Source organism: Meriones unguiculatus, chromosome 6 (assembly GCF_030254825.1).
Source record: "Meriones unguiculatus strain TT.TT164.6M chromosome 6, Bangor_MerUng_6.1, whole genome shotgun sequence".
Lineage (NCBI taxonomy): Eukaryota > Metazoa > Chordata > Mammalia > Rodentia > Muridae > Meriones > Meriones unguiculatus.
Window position 1 is genome coordinate 73,623,771 of NC_083354.1, and position 21,224 is coordinate 73,644,994.

Sequence of the window (21,224 nt, forward strand, 5' to 3'; positions counted from 1 at the left end):
AAACAGACTTGGCTTCCTTCCTTGTGGTTCTCGTCCCCTCCCCCCATTCCTTCCATTCTCCTCCCTTAGGAACCCACATTGAAGCCCCACTGGTCGGGGCATGAATTGGGTCAACAGAGGCTGGACTACAGCTGCTGCTTCTGCCATGGCAGCTGTGGAAACAGAGGAAGAAAAGGAGGGGCCCTGCTCTCAAATTCGGGTTAGGCAACATGAAACGAACACACCAACCCTGCCTAGTGCACCCCTCACCCTAGTGCCAAGCACCAAAGACAAACCCCAGAGTGACTTCCAACTCCTTGGCTAATGACAGGTGGGTTGGGTCCATACCCTACATACTAGTGAGGCCTGATAGGGCTTTGGTGTGTCTGTAGGTGTTACCCCCTGACATCAAGGTGCTTTCAAGCACTTGCTCTGGAGATGTGGCCAGTGACAGGCCTCACCCTAGGGCAAGGATGTAGGTGAGGCTGTGCTCTGAATTTTAATTAATTATGTATGACTTGTTCATTCTCACCACATCTCTGTGAGGACAGAGAGCAGGATCTGTGAGGGTTACAGTCAAAAGAGATGTGAGTGGCCCAGTTTTCCAATGGAGATGGCCACCTTGGAGGCCAATCCCCCGAATCAAATCTACTTGGTGGCCCACTGTTGTGGCTGTAAACAAGTTTTTTATTTGATCCCAGGAGTGGGATATGGGACTGGTTCAGACTGTCCACAGAAGTAAACTATTTGTCTGGTGCAGGCTGAGAGGGCTGTTTCTCAGCAGCATACAGTTTAAATCTGAAGACTCTGGAGATAGAATAAATGCCAGGGCCCAGAGAGATAACAGAGCTCAGAGAAAGAAGGCTGCTGATGCTCCCCTTGCTACTCCTGGTTGCTTTGAATGCAGTTGGATGAGATAAGTTGAAGAAATCCTGAAACAAAGATTGGAATGCCCTAAGGAACCCAATGACCCTAACTGGCAGGAAATAGCTAAAGATAACTCCACCTCGTCTCCCTATTATTGTTCCTTCTCTTCTACCTGGTGTTGAGGTGTTGGAAGAGATTGGGGTGAAGGGAGAAAGAGGCATAAGAAACCAAAATAAAATAGCATAAAAAGTTATGCTAACACCCCTCCTCTTGGATGCAAGTGAGAATCACCTCAAAGCTTCTGAGCAAGGGCTGTCCAGTTTGGGTACAAGCTGCGATCTGTTTGCTAGACCCAAACAGCAGTGACTATCTAGACAAGGAGGCCTGTGCTAACTCTGCTGTAGCTTGTTATCTACTTCCTGTACTCATTGGCTACTATTCCACTTTAAAAACAAGTACATGTAGCTGTGCAGGGTTTTCAATCCCAGCACTGAGGACACAGGTAGATCTATGGGAGTTCGAAGTCAGCCTACTCTACAAAGAAAGTCCAGAGTAGCCGGGCTCTTACACAGGGAAACTGTGTCTTGAAAAAAAAAAAAAACAGGAAATAACAAAATAATGAAAACCAAGTTCATGGGACCTTAAATAAAACATTCCCCAGAAGTGATGGAGGCTTAGATACAGGCTGAGATATAAGTCAGTTTCCTCCCACAGCCTTGTCCCCTAAGGGCTACCCCAAATAGCAACTGCTGAAGAGAACATTTATGTGAGTCACATTCTTTTTTTTTTTTTTTTTGATGTTAGGGGTCCCACAGGAACATCCAACCTGGACATCCACTCATGTGCACTCCTGTGTAGCCATGATGTGTGTGTTGTGTCTGGTAAGATGTCCCCCCTGCTCCTACCAACTCCAATATGCAAGGAACAGAGGCCTTGAACATCTATTATGGATCCAAGGAGTCAGCCCATAACCTAACTCAACCTAGCTAACCCATGTGTACTCTCCCATTGCACACAATCTCCGACCACCCCCTCACAATCTCTAGCATTTGTTTCATCAGCCTGTTGACAACTGTCTTCTTGAGAGCTGTGATCCCAACCCTGTGCTGGACTCAATAGGGGGTGAAGAAGAAATAACACCATGTGTTAACTTGAGTACTCCTACAAAGGAGCCTGGGCGGGGAGCCTAGCTCTGGTGAACAAGGGAGGGTTGAGGGTGGGAAAGAACTTTTCAGAGTAGTACAGGGGAAGGCATGGTCCAGGCACAGCAGGGAAGAGACAAGCTGGGCAATTATCTGAGGGCCATGGTAAGGGCTTCAATGAGATAACCAAGGAAAGGAGGAGCATGGAGGCTCCTGGAGATGGGGAGCGCATACCCTTTCTCAGATCTCTTTGAGTACTCAGTGACCCCAAAATGAGGCATTGCAGTTCAGTAAGAATCAATAAGCCAAACTGCATGGGGGAAACAGACATTAAGACCCCAGTCAGGAATCCACAGGTTCCTACCAAGCCCTGGTAGGGAAGATCGCTCTCTTTTCCTAACCAGTGGTTCACTCTAGGGAAGGAGGGAAACATTTGTAGGCTTCCAACTGACCTGCTCACATGTGAAGATATGAGTCTTTGATCAGCAGTGGCCAAGATCCACACCCCTACTTGTACCCCTGCTCATTTAGGGACACACACAACTCCTCCAGTGGCGTCTCCCACTGCCTAGACCTACAGGCACCATGTGCTGGGCTCTGTTGCCTCTCTATCCTCACTGTCCCAGGTGACACCTACCTGGAGCTGATCACCTGGCCAGCATGTGGCTAACGGAAGCAGGATTCTTTCACTCTGGGATAGACAGAGAAAATGATTTACCATTCCTTCAGCAGTCCAACCTCCCCTTGAGACTCCACAGTGAAGTAGAGCCATGACTAAGCTGAGAGCTCCGTTTTAAAATGTCACAGCCTGGCAGACACAAAAAGGAAAAAAGGAGCCTTGGAAATATCTGGGGAGGGAAGCCAGGTTCCACAAATCAGGTGTACCTTTAAGACTTCGAACAGGTGATGGATGGACTGAAAGTGGCTCAGCCTCAGCAATCTTTATCACAAACAATAGGACACCAGGAGGAGAGAGACACACTTGTATCGAGTAACGACAGGGTGGCACATGAAATCCCAGGGCTGAGGTCTTTAATCTGGAGTCCAGAAGCTCCTGAAACTGCTTGGCATTGTGAGAACTACATGGGTATGTGTGTTCTCCTAGGAGAAGGTCCATCGCCTCCATCAGGTTGTAAAGGGACACTTGCCCCTCCAGTGTTAACTTTTCTAGTTCAGAAAGGGCACGGTGCCCTGGCTTCTGGGGAGAGTGTGGGAGAAGCAGGCTTAAATTTTTCTCACCTGGGTAGACCTTGTCTCCACAGAACCCATGGATCTAGCTAGTCAAACAATGTTAAGACTTAGGCAAAGCCACAGCACTTAGTGAACCACTGGGTAGGAAAGGAGAGCTATCTTCCCTACCAGGGCTTGGTAGGAACCTGTGGATTCCTGATCTGGGGTGTTAATGTCTTAATGGGTGCCCTCTGCCTCTGCATACTTCCCTGCTGGGCTCAGGATTTGAAGGGGTGAGCCAGGTCTCCTCTCTGAAGAGCCGTTCACATACTCCGTGTACCTGTGTGTTGACTTCAGATAATTCCTTTTATTCATTTGTTTTTATTTTCTCTCTCTGAGTGTTTTGCCCTCATGTGTGGATATGCCTTTTGAAAAACCCTGGAGCTTACAGAAGCAGGAGAGGTTGCTGGATACCCTGGAACTGGAACTATGACAGTTGTAAGGCTCTCTTAACTACTGAGCCAGCCATCCAGTCCCAAGTTCACATGCCTTTTACAATGAAAGCCTAAGCAGACAACTGGGGTATGAGTGACACCCCTCTCTCCCTGAGACTGCAGCTGAGTGTGGAGACCAGAGCAGTACCTGTGCACTAACACAGAGAAGAAACAGTTTGCAGGGAAAGTCAGGCCTGATGTGTATAAATCTTCCATATTATACCTTTAACTTTTAAGATGATAGTGGCTATTATGTTGAGTGAGGTAGTGGCTTTGAACCAAGAGAAGAAATCTCCCCTTTTAGATGCAAACCATGTTCTAGTCTCTTATTTTTTAAATTTATTCATAATTTTATAAATTACAGTTTATTCACTTTGTATCCCTGCTGTAGCCACCTCCCTCATCTCTTCCCATGCCCATCCCCGTGTCCACTGATAGGGGAGGTCCTCCTCCCCTTCCTTCTGACCCTAGCCTATCAAGTCTCATCAGGAATGGCTGCACTGTCATCCTCTGTGGCCTGGTAAGGCTACTTCCTCCTCAGGGGTAGGTGATCAAAGAGTCAGCCACTGAGTTCATGTCAAAGAGAGTTCCTATTCCCATCACTAGGGAACCCACTTGGAGACTTAGCTGCCATTGGCTACATCTGTGCAGATGTTATCTACATTCATGGTCCTAGGTTGGATTATCAGTCTCAGAAAAGACCCCCGTGCCCAGAATTTTTTTGATCTTTTGTTCTCCTTTTAGAGCTCCAGTCCCCTCAAGGTCTTCTTATCTTCCTGTTCTTTCATAAGATTCCCTGAACTCTGCCCCAAGTTTGGCTATAAGTCTCAGCAAACTCCAGTGAGAACACATTTTGGAGAGGATGTGGAGAAAAAGGAATCCTCCTTCATTGCTGGTGGGGATGTAAACTTGTACAACCACTTTGGAAATCAATCTGGTGCTTTCTTAGACAATTAGGAATTCTGCTTCTGAAAGATCCACATGTGCTCACCAGGTTTAAAGCCCTGAAAATCTTCTATACTCCCCTTAGGCACTCCTCTTCCCCCCGTCCCCAGCCCACAGCTGATCCTTTTTTATGTTTTCATTGTTTTGTCTTTCCAAGCTCAGGACTTAAAGTCCAACAAATCCAAACTCTGGACAACCCTGCCCAAGAAAACCCCTCACCTGAATGAATCCTAGGCAAAGGCTATGTCTGCCCAGTTCCTTTCTGCCTTCTCACAGGAGCAAAGGCAGCCACTGCTGGTCTCATCCATCCAATAAATTTCTTTTAAGACAGGTTCTGCTGTGACTCTCTTGTTGGAAGAAGAGAAGGAAAAAGAATCAGAAAAGGAGCAGCACTCAGGCTACAAAACTCCTCAGCTCATAAGGGTTGGGGCAACCATCTCATGAGAGCTGCTGTGTCTCTGCTGAGGAGTCCTCCTCTCAGAGAGGTTCCTGGGCTCCTGTGCCTCAGGATTCCCTTGGGATACTGTCCTACCTCAGAGCTGGGATACCTTCCCAGGCCTCTGAGTTGTGAGTGTCCTGGACAACCCTCCCTCTGAGTACAGTCCAGGCAGGACACCACTACCACTACCACCATCACCACTTTTCCCTCTAATACCCAGGGTCATAGACATGCCAGGTAATGGATAGCTAATAACTCACAGCCTAACTCAAGTTGAGATTAATGGTGCACAGAGGAAACAAGATATGATTACTATTGGAGTCAGATACAAGGGGGAGATGATGGCATCCTGCAGGCTAAGGAGCAGCAATAAACCACAATGGCAACAGAGAATCTGAGATGGTGAGGCAGAGTGTGAGGTTCAGACATTTGAGCTGAGGAGGAAGCATGTCCACCCTGTTCCTCCTCTAAAGGATGAATGTACCTATGGGAAGATGGGTGTGGGGTAGGGCTAACAGGAGATACATGATTCCTGGGAGGTGTCTCTGAGAAATACTTCTAGCTACTGTTTGTAATGATGCTTGTAACAGGCTGGTAGACAACAAGGCTGGACCAAGCTGGGAGTTAGCAGAAGCCTGGATGCCCTTTGTGCTTCTCAGAATGAAGTGAGGTGAGGTCTGTGACTTCACAGGGTTCATCCCTGCCACAGAAACAGTTGTGGTTCACAACTGTTCACACTCTGTGAGACCAGCCTGAAGACAACTCAGGAGTCCACCAAGGAGGGCTGAGATTCACAGCAAGCCCCTGTGTCTGCATAGCTGTGGGCTTTTTCCTAGGATGGACACTACCTGAAATTCATCATGTGAGTTACTCTCTCAGTGTGAGCCACTTCTTCACTGGGGTCTTTGTGTGGTGGGGAGACTAAATGTGGTGAGGGACATGAATGAATCGGGACAGGATCATGAGGGAACTGAATCATAAGGGATGATTCTCAGCATAGGAAGAGTAGGAAACAGCTGGGATCAGAAGTTCCATAGCAGTGGACTGGCCTCTAAAGACCACAGGGAGAGGAATCATTTGATTCCTCTCTGAGGAAGAGAGGCCTCAGAATGATGCCACACAGGTGCATCTGGACTGTGACTCAATCCTCTAGCCTAGGTGAAGAAGGATAATAAACTGAGGTTGTCATGTCCACATCTGTCCAGCACACATTGCTTGTCCAGGGAAAATAAACGACCCCTAGCACTGAACTGTGATACTTCAGTCCTGGCCAGTAGCAAACTTTTCATTTCTATTCAGATACCTGATACAATATGGAAATAAACATCACTGTCAGTATCAGGAAATACCATGGCAATCCTCTCCCCTCTCATTCTGTACTGACAGACATATTTTCACATTGTATGTGCGCTCATGGCTGCAGGTCCATGTCCATATGTGTGAAAATACATCGATATGACATAACTTCCTCTACAAATATTCACATGGTTACATGAGAGAATAATCTATGTTCTGGCTGTGTTAATATGATGAGGACCTCATCACCACAGGTACAGGCTCCCACTTTGCTGTGTGTTCAGCAGAGTGTGGGAAAGCATGGTCATTCCTCACACTACACTCAGGCACATAGGAAGAAGCAGGAGAGAGGTGTGGTCAGGCCTCTGTTGCCTCATAGCATAGCTCATTGCCAAGGCAAAGGCTGTGGTGTTGGTGTGAAGGAACTCTGTGTACAATTGTGGGCTGAAAATCAGACTGAATTGCAGGTGTACAAAAAAGTTTGGGGTTTATGATGGGACAAATACATACACATTCCTGGAATGAAGTCCTTACTTAACCTCTGTGTGCTATAGTGGGGAGTGGAGGGTGATACTGTATGAGGCCCAATTTCCCAAAGTGACATTGAACTGCACCTGTGCTATAGCTGTAGACATGTTCAGTGTGTGTCAGTGAGTGTGCCAAGGAACTTGTCATACAAAGCCTTGGACATGACACAACTCACCAGAGAATGAGCCCAAGCAATAACCACACCCAGGTGAGCACAGCCAGATAGAGGATGAAGCTCTGCTGTTGTGCCCCAAGACAGGGGCAACTGTCAGCTCTGGCAGCCATAGTGTGTAGGGTAGGTGGGAGATGCTACACAGAGTCCTCCTGCCTGGGGTTCTGAAGGGAGTTAGCTTCTTCCCAGCAGGACTCTTGTATTTCCACCTTGAGTTGTCCCCAGCATGACTGAAGGCAGAGACTCTATAAGACTTTGCACTCTAGCACTCTACCTAAATCTGTACATTATATACATTTCATTTCTTGTTTGTTTTCCAAGATAAGTTTTCTCTGTGTAGCCAAGGCTGCCCTGGAACTCTCTTTGTGCCCTAGATTGTGCTTACGCTCAGAGATCTACCTGCTACTGCTTCTCAAGTGCTGTATTTGAAGGTGTGTATAATCACTGACTACCAACACTCTCCCAAACCCTATACACAATGAGCAGTCGACCTAAGCTAGCACACTCTACACATTTCCATTTAAGTTGTACATTACTTACTGTGCATATATCTAGGTGCAATTGTGTGTGTGTGTGTGCATGTGTGGGCCTTCAGGTACATAGGCACGCTAGGAATAGTAGGAGCAAAGACCAGAAAGGCTGTGACTCAGGCTCAAGGAAGTTAAGGTGTTCCTTATGTAACACAACAGGAGAACTAGTAAGAAGTTGAAACCTCAGTGGGCACAAGCAAGTCTGCATAGCGCCATGTATATACTGTCTCGGGGTGAGGCCACCATACAAAAGCCAAGAGAGTCCTCTGAAAGAAACTGTCAAGTGAGTACCTGGTCTAAGACTCAAGGCTGGAGCCCACAGAAAGTTCAAGACCAACTACTTCCCCCACCCACCCTCAGCCAATACTTCAGCTCAAGGTGGGAGGGAAGTGCTTCCCTGGCAACTTCTCCCGGGCTGCCCTACACATGAACTTTCCTGGAAACAGCCATCTTGACATTCAGCTCACGGACTCTACCCTGCTCAGACACAGACACTGATTTCCCTCTCTTCATCTAACTTCATCCTTATAACTTCATTAGGATATAAGCATTAACATATTTGTGGATGAACCTGTGTGTTCATGTGTGGGAGAGAAATTGTGTCAGGTGTGTTTTTCTAGTGGTCTCCACCTGTACTTGTGAGAATAGGGGACAGCAGCTGAGACAGAGCCAACATCTATCACAGGACTCCAGTTCCCAAAGTGGGACAGGATGAAGCTCTCTGTCATGCTGTTCTCCAGGGAATGACATCCTCAGAAGTCACAGGCTACCTCTGTAGGGTCAGGGAGGGAAACTTCATGACATCCTGCTACCTGAGCAAGCCTACTTCAAGCTGTGTTTAATGGTGGTGAATGGACAGTATGCAGACCAAATTTTCAATCATCTTGGTACCCAGAAGGCTGCAGATAGTACACTTCATGTCTCATGACAAGAGAAAGTTGCTGATAAACTGAAGAGCAGAAATGACAGATCAAGTCTTATGTGTTGCTCACTATAGTGAGGATGACCCATCCCTCTGACCTTGCTCGACCCCAAAGTAAAGTTCCTAGGAGGAAGAAGAGGACTGGGTGTGATCATAAGAGAAATGATCATAAGAGAAGCCTTCAGCTATTGTCCCCAAATACCAGTCCAAAAGAGAGTGTGTGCCTGGACAACCTTTCAGCTTTCCCAAACAGAGAGAGCCTTGGCCTCTGTGACCTCACATGAAAGTCATTGTCATGATTGTGGGTGTGTCCCAGGTCTGTAAGCATCAGAGCCTACTAGAGTGGGCTGTGGCTAGGAGTGGAATCAGGACAAAGTCGGCAGGGATGCCTTTCAGGTAAATCAGTGCAGAAAATTCTGTGGGTGAAGAAGTGACTCAAATCAGTGTATGAACTTGTCAAACACCTTTAAAGAAGCGTGAGAACAGCATAGTTCAAGTTCTGAGGGTTTCTAATATACAGGACAGATGTGAACCTGAGAAGAGGGTCAGTAGCAAGGACCACAGCAACTCCCTGGTAGAGCGTGGCCATGCCTAACTGCAGAGATGGGACAGCTTCCCACACAGCAGAAAGAGGTCATGTGAAGATGGACACAGCCTCCAGTTCTTTAGCAAGGCATCCTCTAGATATTGGAGGACTAACATCTATTGTTTCTCTAACTAGGTGTGATATTCCATCATGGGATCTCAACACAGGAGGAAGGAAATGCCTCATGGTGCTGCCTTGTTGAGTCTCTCTTGTGGGTCTTACAACTTAGAATCATCAGTCTTTACACATGTGTTCATGGGCCCAACCATCCCATGGACAGTCACATGAGGAATGATAGGATCTTTCCCAACTTTCTCTCCCCTAAATATTGGATGTATGACTTGTTTCATCTGGATTCTCAGTAGTAAGTGTCTATGATGCTCTGAGAACATTTGAGATGCCACAGGTCTAACTGTAGTGGAATGCCACCTGTGGTGCTCTTTATTAATACTCTACTCTATTTGGTTTGTTAGGCCTCTTCCTTCCTTCTTTTTTTTTTTTTTTGAATTTTATTTTTTTCTTTCAGTTATATTTTATTAACTCTGTATCTCTTCCTTCCTTCTATCAACCACCCAAACTTAAGTAGGAGAGAGAAATGGTTGGTGTGGAGAGGAGGCCTAGACTCCTTATTTTTTCTCAGCTATTTAGGTCAAAGGGGTTCATTAAGGGTTATGTAACAATCTCTGCCAATCACAGGCACAGCAATCCTCTTCATGCTGCTGTACCCTGAAGGGTTTTTCTCTCTCTCTCTGCTTCAAACTGCCACAGCATGTCTGGTCTCCAGTTTCTGGTTTCCACTCTCTGGTCTCTCCAAACTGCTACACTGCAACACCAACACTCAATGCCACACAATGCCACACCCTGTGTTTCTCTGCTGCATATTTATACTCCCAGAGTTCTAGACCTTTAAGCCTTACCGTTAACATGGCTTTTTTTTTCGTGAAATTTTGAAGCTTCTGTTACATTTCCTATTAGTAACTGGTCAATTTCTTCATTTCCTTGTGCTAATGGACCTGGAAAACCTGTGGAACACCGAATATGAGTAATCAATATTGGATAGTTTCTGCTTCTGATGGCTTGTGGCAATTGCATAAATAACAAAGTTAACTCTGAGTTAGCAGGAACAAATTCATCAGTTTCTATATGCAAAACAACCCTTTCTGCATATTGAGAGACTGTAATTATATTAAGAGGTTTAGGAAAATCTAATAATACCATTATATTACATACAATTCTGATTTTTGAAATGAAGAATACGGGATTTTGATTACCTTGCTTATTTTGTTTGATTTATAACTGCCATTCCTATCTTGTTTGCATCAGTATAGAATGTTGGTGGCTCTGGAATTGGTGTTCCCTTTACAATACATGGAAGAATCCAATTAGTTGTTTTCAAAGACTGTATATGTTTGCTTTTAGGATATTTGTTATTAATTTTGAACACCTTTACAATACATGGAAGAATCCAATTAGTTGTTTTCTTAAACTGTATATGTTTGCTTTTAGGCTTCGAGCTGACAGGCCCTTCTGTCTGTTTAATGGTGGCAAGAGGTTGATCTTCTGAATCCCATTTAGATATACACTCATTACTCCAGTGCCTTCCATTCTTACAACGCCAACATATTCCAGCAACTCTGGGCATTGAACATTGCAGCCAGAAGTAGCTTGTTTGCTCTGTGTTAAAACTCTTGCTTTTTTGAGGTTTGAATCTTTTAGCCTCATAATTTCCTTGGAACTTAACCAAATTTACCACAATTAAAGTACTGGGCATTTTTATCTTTGAGACTTTTAGGTTCATCTTCTCCTGTGATATTGGCTTGATGTTCCTGAGAGGCAATGCCAGTGGTCTCTCTTATCCGTTTGCCTATTTGGGCTCCTCATGCTTTTAACGGTCTAAGTACTCAATTACATTTAGTATTTGCATTTTCATAAGCAATGATCTTGTCAACACCTGTCTGGTCTCAGGGTCTGGTATGCTCAATTCAGAGCTGAACCCAATCTCTGTAAGAAGTTGGTGAAGGCTTCTGCAGGGCCTTGAATTACCTTAGTAAATGAAGTGGTTCTTTTACCAGGCTCCTCATCCATATCTCATGCTCTTAACGCTGCAACACAACATTGTTCAATCACTACATCATCAAATGGGATTTGGTCTCATAAGTCAGCATAACGCTCTTCACCAAACAGTTGGTCTTTACCAACATTTATCCCCCTTGCTCTGTTTTGTTGCTCTATTTTATGGCTTCTTTCCTCCACCACTGCTGACCAGCTTCTAACACAGCTGACACCAACCTTTTCCAGTCTTGGGGAATAAGTTTATATTTAGTAGTCTAGTTATTTAACATGTGTTTAACCAAATCGAATGCATTCCATACCATGTGATAGACTTTTTAAATTGCTTTCGATCTAGCATTTCTACTGGACTCCATATCATCTCATTGTCAGCCTTACCACCATCATTAGTAGGCATATGTTGCACAAAGACTGGGAAAGCTGATGTTGCCTGTGTAGCCTCAGGAAGTTTCTGTAGTGGAGTACTTGGCTCCAAAGCCCTTTTGGCCTTTTGGGCTCTTTTTCCTCCCTGGCCCCTTGGAGTACTCGGAACACCTGGCTCATGGAGTATGGCAAGGCAGCAAGAGAGGATAAACTCCCATTTTTCACTGGAGATTTTTGCTTTCCAAGAGCTTCAATTTCTACCCATAAACGTTCCCGTTGAACTACCAACTCTGTAATCCTTTCCAGAACTACAGAATTGAGTGATACCTCTGGTCTTCCTATCTCATCCATCATTCTTAAAAGTTAAAAAAAAAAGAATATAGGAAGAAAGCAAAGCAAAACATAAAATTCTGTCTGGGAACATTTCAGGAGAGAACCTGGCAGCAGCTGCTGCTATAAAACTTTTAGTGACATCTTGAAACATCACATTCACTCTTTCAGACCTTGCCATCTCCTATGTAGAACTCCTAAAGCCAAGTTGCCCATCATTGTTAAGTCATGTCTGGGAGTAACTTGTAAGCCCTTTTTATCCTAAATAATTTTGGTCACCCGTGTAGCAGAATGCCACCTGTAGCAGTCTTTTCAAAACTCTACTTTATTTGGGGTGCTTAGGCCTCCCTTCCACCAATCCCCCAAACCCATGTAAGAAGATTAGGTTAGTGGGGAGAGGGGATCCAGACCCTTTTACTCCTCCCTGATAGTTAGGGTCAAGGGGTACTTTTAGGGCTCTCTATGAATCTTTGTCACCTGCAGACACAGCTAGCAGGCTCCTCCATGCCCCTGTGCTCTGCAGGATATCTCTGTCTATCTGCTCCAAACTGTGAAACTCTCTCTGGTCTCTCCAAATTGCTACACAGCTCATGCCAACAATGAATGTCACACTGTCTCTTTTTGGCCTCGTTTATACTCAGAGTCTTAGACCACACCAGTGTCTGTGCCCCATAAGGAAAGCTGTTACCAGCTGGTAAAGATCATACCCCACACATGAGATTTAACAGGTGTGGACAAACTATAGCCCAACAGAAATCTCACACTTCCAATTAAAACAAAAGCATAGTTATACAACATACAAGTACAACAAAGCTTCTGATCATCTAATGTCATTTTCTTTTATTTTTCCCCAAAATAAAGACAATATATGAAGGTAAAATATGTTTACATCTATGAGGACTCTCAAGGATGCAATTCCTCAATCATTAGGAAAAACAAGTATTCTGTCTGAAAGGATGACAGGATGCAAAAATACAAATATAAAGGACTACATGGGTGTGTCTAAGTAAAGACACCATTTAGGAAAATGAAGAAAAGAGTATGCCTAGAAAAATTTGTGAATTTAAGAGGAGACTTAAAGAAAAAAAAAATGTGGGCACGAAATTGTCCACAACGCTGAAAAACACAGGGCCCAGCCAAAAAGAGATGTGGGCTTGGCTTTATCACTAATACTAATGAGGCATGGGCTAAGAAGGAAAGATGTGGGCCTAGGCCTTTCCCTAACCCTGAAGAGGCCGGGGCCCAAAGGAGAAGAGACAAGGACTTGGGCCTATCATTAAAACTGAAGAGGCCTAGGCCCAAAGGAGAAGAGAGAAGGGCCTGGGCCTATGCCTAACAATAAAGAAACCTGGGCCCAAAAGAGAAGAGAGAAGGGCCTGGGCCTATCCCTAAACCTGAAGAGGCCTGGCCCCAAAAGAGAAGAGAAGTGGGCCTGGGCAAATCCCTTACCCTGAAGAGGCCTGGGCCCAAAGGAGAAGAGACAAGGACCTGGGCCTATCCCTAACCCTGAAGAGGCCTGGGCACAATAGAGAAGAGAGAAGGACCTGGGCCTATCCCTAACCCTGAAGAGGTGTGGGCCCAAAAGAGAAAAGAAAAGGGCCCAGGCCTATACCTAACACTAAAGAGGGCAGGGCCCAAAAGAGAAGAGAGAAGTGCCTGGGCCTATCCCTAACCCTGAAGAGGCCAGGGCCCAAAGGTGAAGAAAAGTGGGCCTTGGCCTATCCCTAACCCTGAAGAGGTATGGGTACAAAAAAGAAGAGAGAAGGGCCTGGGCCTATCCCTAACCCTGAAGAGGCCTGGTTCCAAAGAAGAAGAGAATAGGCCCTGGGCCTATCCCTTACCCTGAAGAGGCCTGGGCCCAAAAGAGAAGAGAAGTGGGCCTGGGCGTATCCCTAACCCTGAAGAGGCCTAGGCACAATGGTGAACAGCAGTGGGCCTGGGCCTATCTCTAACCATGAAGAGGCCTAGGTCCAAAGGAGAAGAGACAAGGGTCTGGGGCTATCCCTAACCCTGAAGAGGCCAGGGCTCAAAAGAGAAGAGCAGTGGGCCTGGGTCTATCCATAACCCTGAAGAAGCCTGGGCCCAAAAGAGAAGAAAGAAGGGCCTGGGCCTATCCCTAACCCTGAAGAGGCCTGGGCCCAAAGGAGAAGACTCAAGGACGTAGGCATATTGCTAACCCTGAAGAGGCCTGGGCCCTAAAGAGAAGAGAGATGGGCCTGGGCCTATCCCTAACCCTGAAGAGGCCTGGGCCCAAAAGAGAAGAGAAGTGAACCTGGGCCTATCCCTAACCCTGAAGAAGCCTGGCCCAAAAGAAAAGAGAAGTGGGCCTGGGCCAATCCCTAACCATGAAGAGGCCTGGGCAAAAAGGTGAAGAGCAGTGGGCCTGGACCTATCCCTAACACTGAGAAGGCCTGAGCACAAAGGTGAAGAGAAGTGGGCCAGGGCCTACCCCTAACCATGAAGAGGCCAAGGCCCAAAACAGAAGAGAGAAGGGCCTGGGCCTATCCCTAACCCTGAAGACACCTGGAAACAAAGGTGAAGAGCAGTAGGCCTGGGCTTATCTCTAACCCTGAAGAGGCCTGGGTCCAAAGGAGAAGAGAGAAGGGCCTGGGTCTATCCCTACACATGAAGAGGCCTGGGCATAAAAGAGAAGAGAAGTGGGCCATGGCCTATCCCTAACCCTGAAGAGGCCTGGCCACAAAGGTGAACAACAGTGGGCCTGGGCCTATCTCTAACCCTGAAGAGGCCTGGGTCCAAAAGAGAAGAGCAGTGTGCCTGGGTCTATCCCTAACACTGAAGAAGCCTGGGCCCAAAAGAGAAGAGCAGTGGGCCTGGGTCTATCCCTAACCCTGAAGAAGCCTGGGCCTAAAAGAGAAGAGAGAAGGGCCTGGGCCTATCCCTAACCCTGAAGAAGCCTGGGCCCAAAAGCCAAGAAACAAGGACCTGGGGCTATTGCTAACCCTGAAGAGGCCTGGGCCCAAAAGAGAGGAGACAAGGACCTGGGTCTATCGCTAACCCTGCAGAGGCCTTGGACCAAAAAGAGAAGAGAAGTGGGCCTGGGCCTATCCCTAACCATGAAGAGGCCCAGGCCCAAAAGAGAAGAGAAGTGGACCTGGGCCTATCCCTAACCCTGAAAACGCCTGGGCAAAAAGGAGAAGAGAAGTAGGCCTGGGCCTATCCCTAAGCCTGAAGAGGCCCGGGCACATAGGTGACGAGGAGTGGGCCTGGGCATATCTCTAATCCTGATGAGGCCTGGGTCCAAAGGAGAAGAGAGTAGGGCCTGGGCCTATCCCTTACCGTAAAGAGGCCTGGGCACAAAAGAGAAGAGAGAAGGGCCTGGGCCTAACCCTAACCCTGAAGAGGCCAGGGCCCAAAGGTGAAGAGAAGTGGGCCTTGGCCTATCCCTAACCCTGAAGAGGTCTGGGTACAAAAAAGAAGAGAGAAGGGGGCCTGGGCCTATCCCTAACCCTGAAGAGGCCTGGTTCCAAAGTAGAAGAGAATAGGCCCTGGGCCTATTTCTTACCCTGAAGAGGCCTGGGCCCAAAAGAGAAGAGAAGTGGGCCTGGGCCAATCCCTAACCGTGAAGAGGCCTAGGCACAATGGTGAACAGCAGTGGGCCTGGGCCTATCTCTAACCCTGAAGAGGCCTAGGTCCAAAGGAGAAGAGACAAGGGTCTGGGGCTATCCCTAACCCTGAAGAGGCCCGGGCCCAAAAGAGAAGAGCAGTGGGCCTAGGTCTATCCCTAACCCTGAAGAAGCCTGGGCCCAAAAGAGAAGAGAGAAGGGCCTGGGCCTATCCCTAACCCTGAAGAGGCCTGGGCCCAAAGGAGAAGACTGAAGGACCTGGGCCTATTGCTAACCCTGAAGAGGCCTGGGTCCTAAAGAGAAGAGAGATGGGCCTGGGCCTATCCCTAACCATGAAGAGGCCCAGGCCCAAAAGAGAAGAGAAGTGGGCCTGGGCCTATCCCTAACCCTGAAAACGCCTGGGCAAAAAGGAGAAGAGAAGTAGGCCTGGGCCTATCCCTAAACCTGAAGAGGCCTGGGCCCAAAAGAGAAGAGAGAAGGGCCTGGGCCTATCCCTAACCCTGAAGAGGCACGGGCACATAGGTGACGAGGAGTGGGCCTGGGCATATCTCTAATCCTGATGAGGCCTGGGTCCAAAGGAGAAGAGAGTAGGGCCTGGGCCTATCCCTTACCGTAAAGAGGCCTGGGCACAAAAGAGAAGAGAGAAGGGCCTGGGCCTATCCCTAACGCTGAAGAGGCCTGTGCCCAAAACAGAACAGAAGTGGCCCGGGGTCTATCCTTAACCATGAAGAAGCATGGGCCCAAAAGAGAAGAGAGAAGGGCCTGGGCCTATGCCTAACCCTGAAGAGGCCTGGGCCCAAAAGCAAAGAGAAGTGGGCCTGGGCCTATCCCTAACCCTGAAGAGGCCTGGACCCAAAAGAGAAGAGAAGTGGCTCTGGGTCTATCCCTAATACTGAAGAAGCCTGGGCCCAAAAAAGAAGAGAGAAGGGCCTGGGCCTATACATAACCCTGAAGTGGCCTGGGCACAAAAGCCAAGAAACAAGGGCCTGGGGCTATTGCTAACCCTGAAGAGGCCTGGGCCCAAAAGAAAAGAGAGAAGGGCCTGGATCTATCGCTAACCCTGAAGAAGCCTGGACCAAAAAGAGAAGAGAAGTGGGCCTGGGCCTATCCCTAAACCTGAAGAGGCCCGGGCCCAAAAGAGAAGAGAAGTGGGCCTGGGCCTATCCCTTACCCTGAAGAGGCCAGGGCCCAAAGGAGAAGAGACAAGGACCTGGGCCTATCCCTAACCCTGAAGAGCCCTGAGCCCAAGAGAGAAGAGAAGTGGGCCTGGGCCTATCTCTTACCCTGAAGAGACCTGGGCCCAAAGGAGAAGAGACAACGAACTGGGCTAACCCTGAAGAGGCATGGGCACAAAAGAGAAGAGAGAAGGGCCTAGGCCTATACCTAACCCTGAAGAGGCCTGTGCAAAAGGTGAAGAGCAGTGGGCCTGGGCCTATCTCAAACCCTGAAGAGGCCTGGGTCCAAAGGAGAAGAGAAAAGGGCCTGGGCCTATCCCTAACCCTGAAGAGGCCTGGGCCCAAAAGCCAAGAAACAAGGACCTGGGGCTATTGCTAACCATGAAGAGGCCTGGGCCCAAAAGAGAAGAGACAAGGACCTGGGTCTATCGCTAACCCTGAAGAGGCCTTGGACCAAAAAGAGAAGAGAAGTGGGCCTGGGCCTATCCCTAACCATGAAGAGGCCCAGGCCCAAAAGAGAAGAGAAGTGGGCCTGGGCCTATCCCTAACCCTGAAAACGCCTGGGCAAAAAGGAGAAGAGAAGTAGGCCTGGGCCTATTCCTAAGCCTGAAGAGGACTGGGCCCAAAAGAGAAGAGAGAAGGGCCTGGGCCTATCCCTAACCCTGAAGAAGCCTGGGCCCAAAAGAGAAGAGAGAAGGGCCTGGGCCTATCCCTAAACCTGAAGAGGCCTGGGCCCAAAAGAGAAGAGAGAAGGGCCTGGGCCTATCCCTAACCCTGAAGAGGCCCGGGCACATAGGTGACGAGGAGTGGGCCTGGGCATATCTTTAATCCTGATGAGGCCTGGGTCCAAAGGAGAAGAGAGTAGGGCCTGGGCCTATCCCTTACCGTAAAGAGGCCTGGGCACAAAAGAGAAGAGAGAAGGGCCTGGGCCTATCCCTAACGGTGAAGAGGCCTGTGCCCAAAACAGAACAGAAGTGGCCCTGGGTCTATCCTTAACCATGAAGAAGCATGGGCCCAAAAGAGAAGAGAGAAGGGCCTGGGCCTATCCAAAACCCTGAAGAGGCCTGGGCCCAAAAGCAAAGAGAAGTGGGCCTGGGCCTATCCCTAACCCTGAAGAGGCCTGGACCCAAAAGAGAAGAGAAGTGGCTCTGGGTCTCTCCCTAACCCTGAAGAAGCCTGGGCCCAAAAAAGAAGAGAGAAGGGCCTGGGCCTATACATAACCCTGAAGTGGCCTGGGCACAAAAGCCAAAAAACAAGGGCCTGGGGCTATTGCTAACCCTGAAGAGGCCTGGGCCCAAAAGAGAAGAGAGAAGGGCCTGGATCTATCGCTAACCCTGAAGAAGCCTGGACCAAAAAGAGAAGAGAAGTGGGCCTGGGCCTATACCTTACCCTGAAGAGGCCAGGGCCAAAAGGAGAAGAGACAAGGACCTGGGCCTATCCCTAACCCTGAAGAGCCCTGAGTCCAAGAGAGAAGAGAAGTGGGCCTGGGCCTATCTCTTACCCTGAAGAGACCTGGGCCCAAAGGAGAAGAGACAACGACCTGGGTTAACCCTGAAGAGGCCTGGGCCCAAAAGAGAAGAGAGAAGGGCCTAGGCCTATCCCTAACCCTGAAGAGGCCTGTGCAAAAGGTGAAGAGCAGTGGGCCTGGGCCTATCTCAAACCCTGAAGAGGCCTGGGTCCAAAGGAGAAGAGAGAAGGGCCTGGGTCTATCCCTAACCCTGAATAGGCCTGGGCCCCAAAGAGAAGAAAAGTGGGCCTGGGTCTATCCCAAACCAAGCAGAGGCCTGGGCACAAAGGTGAAGAGCAGTGGGCCTGGGCCTATCTCAAACCCTGAAGAGGCCTGGGTCCAAAGGAGAAGAGAAAAGGGCCTGGGCCTATCCCTAACCTGAAGAGGCCTGAGCCCAAAATAGAAGAGAGAAGGGCCTGGGCCTATCCCTAACCCTGAAAAGAACTGGGCACAAAGGAGAAGAAAAGTAGGCCCGGGCCTATCCCTAACCCCGAAGTGGCCTGGGCCCAAAAGAGAAGACAGAAGGGCCTGGGCCTATCCCTAACCCTGAAGAGGGCCAGGCACATAGGTGACAAGAAGTGGGCCTGGGCATATCTCTAATCCTGAAGAGGCCTGGGTCCAAAGGAAAAGAGAGGAGGGCCTGGGCCTATCCCTTACCCTGAAGAGGCCAGGGTCCAAAAGAGAAGAGAAGTGGGCCTGGGCCTATCCCTAACCCTGAAGAGGGATGGGCACAAAGGTGAAGAGCAGTGGGCCTGGGACTATCCCTAACCATGAAGAGGGTTGGGCCCAAAAGAGAAGAGAGAAAGGCCTGAACTATCCCTAACCCTGAAGAGGCCCGGGCACATAGGTGAAGAACAGTGGGCCTGGGCATATATGTAACCCTGAAGAGTCCTGGGTCCAAAGGAGAAGAGAGTAGGGCCTGGGCCTATCCCTTACCCTGAAGAGGCCTGGGCCCGAAAGAGAAGTGAAGTGGGCCTGGGCCTATCCCTAACCCTGAAAAGGCCTGGGCCCAAAAGAGAAGAGACAATGGGCTGGGCCTATTGCTAACCCTGAAGATGCCTGGGCACAAAAGAGAAGACATAGGGCCTGAGCTTATCCCTAACCCTGAAGAGTCCTGGGCCCAAAAGAGAAGAGAAGTGGGCCTGGGCCTATCCCTAACCATGTAGAGGCCTGGACCCAAAAGAGAAGAGAGAAGGGCCTGGGCCTATCCCTAACCCAGAAGAGGCCAGGGCACACAGGTGAAGAACAGTGGGCCTGGGCATATCTCTAACCCTTAAGAGTCCTGGTTCCAAAGGAGAAGAGATTAGGGCCTGGACCTATCCCTTACCCTGAAGAGGCTTGGGCACATAGGTGATGAGGAGTGGCCCTGGGCATATCTCTAACCCTGAAGAGGCCTGGGTCCAAAGAAGAAGAGAGTAGGGCCTGGGCCTATCCCTTACCGTGAAGAGGCCTGGGCCCAAAAGAGAAGAGAAGTGGGCCTGGGCCTATTGCTAACCCTGAAGATGCCTGGGCACAAAAGAGAAGACATAGGGCCTGAGCTTATCCCTAACCCTGAAGAGTCCTGGGCCCAAAAGAGAAGAGAAGTGGGCCTGGGCCTATCCCTAACCATGTAGAGGCCTGGACCCAAAAGAGAAGAGAGAAGGGCCTGGGCCTATCCCTAACCCAGAAGAGGCCAGGGCACACAGGTGAAGAACAGTGGGCCTGGGCATATCTCTAACCCTTAAGAGTCCTGGTTCCAAAGGAGAAGAGATTAGGGCCTGGGCCTATCCCTTACCCTGAAGAGGCTTGGGCACATAGGTGATGAGGAGTGGGCCTGGGCATATCTCTAACCCTGAAGAGGCCTGGGTCCAAAGAAGAAGAGACAAGGGTCTGGGGCTATCCCTAACCCTGAAGAGCCTTGGGCCCAAAAGAGAGGAGAGAAGGGCCTGGGCCTATCCCTAACCCTGAACAGGCCTGGGTCCAAAAGAGAAGAGAAGTGTCCCTGGGTCTATCCCTAACCCTGAAGAAGCCTGGGCCCAAAAGAGAAGAGAGAAGGGCCTGGGCCAATCCCTAACCCTGAAGAGGCCTGGGCCCAGAAGCCAAGAAACAAGGGCCTGGGGCTATTGCTAACCCTGAAGAGGCCTGGGCCCAAAAGAGAAGAGAAGTGGGCCTGGGCCTATCCCTTACCCTAAAGAGGCCTGGGCCCAAAAGAGAAGAGAAGTGGGCCTGGGCCTATCTCTAACCCTGAAGAAGCCTGGCCCAAAAGAAAAGAGAAGTGGGCCTGGGCCAATACCTAACCATGAAGAAGCCTGGGCAAAAAGGTGATGAGCAGTGGGCCTGGACCTATCCCTAACACTGACGAGGCCTGGGCACAAAGGTGAAGAGAAGTGGGCCAGGGCCTACCCCTAACCATGAAGAGGCCAAGCATCAAAAGAGAAGAGAGAAGGGCCTGGGCCTATCCCTAACCCTGAAGATACCTGGGGACAAAGGTGAAGAGCAGAAGGCCTGGGCTTATCTCTAACCCTGAAGAGGCCTGGGTCCAAAAGAGAAGAGCAGTGTGCCTGGGTCTATCCCTAACCCTGAAGAAGCCTGGGCCCAAAGGCCAAGAAACAAGGACCTGGGTCTATCGCTAACCCTGAAGAGGCCTGGACCAAAAAGAAAAGAGAAGTGGGCCTGGGCCTATCCCTAACCAAGAAGAAGCCCGGGCCAAAAAGAGAAGAGCAGTGGGCCTGGGTCTATCCCTTACCCTGAAGAGGCCAGGGCCCAAAGGAGAAGAGACAAGGACCTGGGCCTATCCCTAACCCTGAAGAGGCCTGGGCCCAAAAGAGAAGAGAAGTGGGCCTGGGCCTATCTCTTACCCTGAAGAGGCCTGGGCCCAAAGGAAAAGAGACAACGACCTGGGCCTATCTCTAACCCTGAAGAGTCCTGGGCCCAAAACAGAAGAGAGAAGGGCCTAGGCCTATCCCTAACCCTGAAGAGGCCTGGGCAAAAGGTGAAGAGCAGTGGGCCTGGGCCTATCTCAAACCCTGAAGAGGCCTGGGTCCAAAGGAGAAGAGAAAAGGGCCTGGGTCGATCCCTAACCCTGAAAAGGCCTGGGCCCAAAAGAGAAGAAAAGTGGGCCTGGGCCTATCGCTAACCCAGAAGAG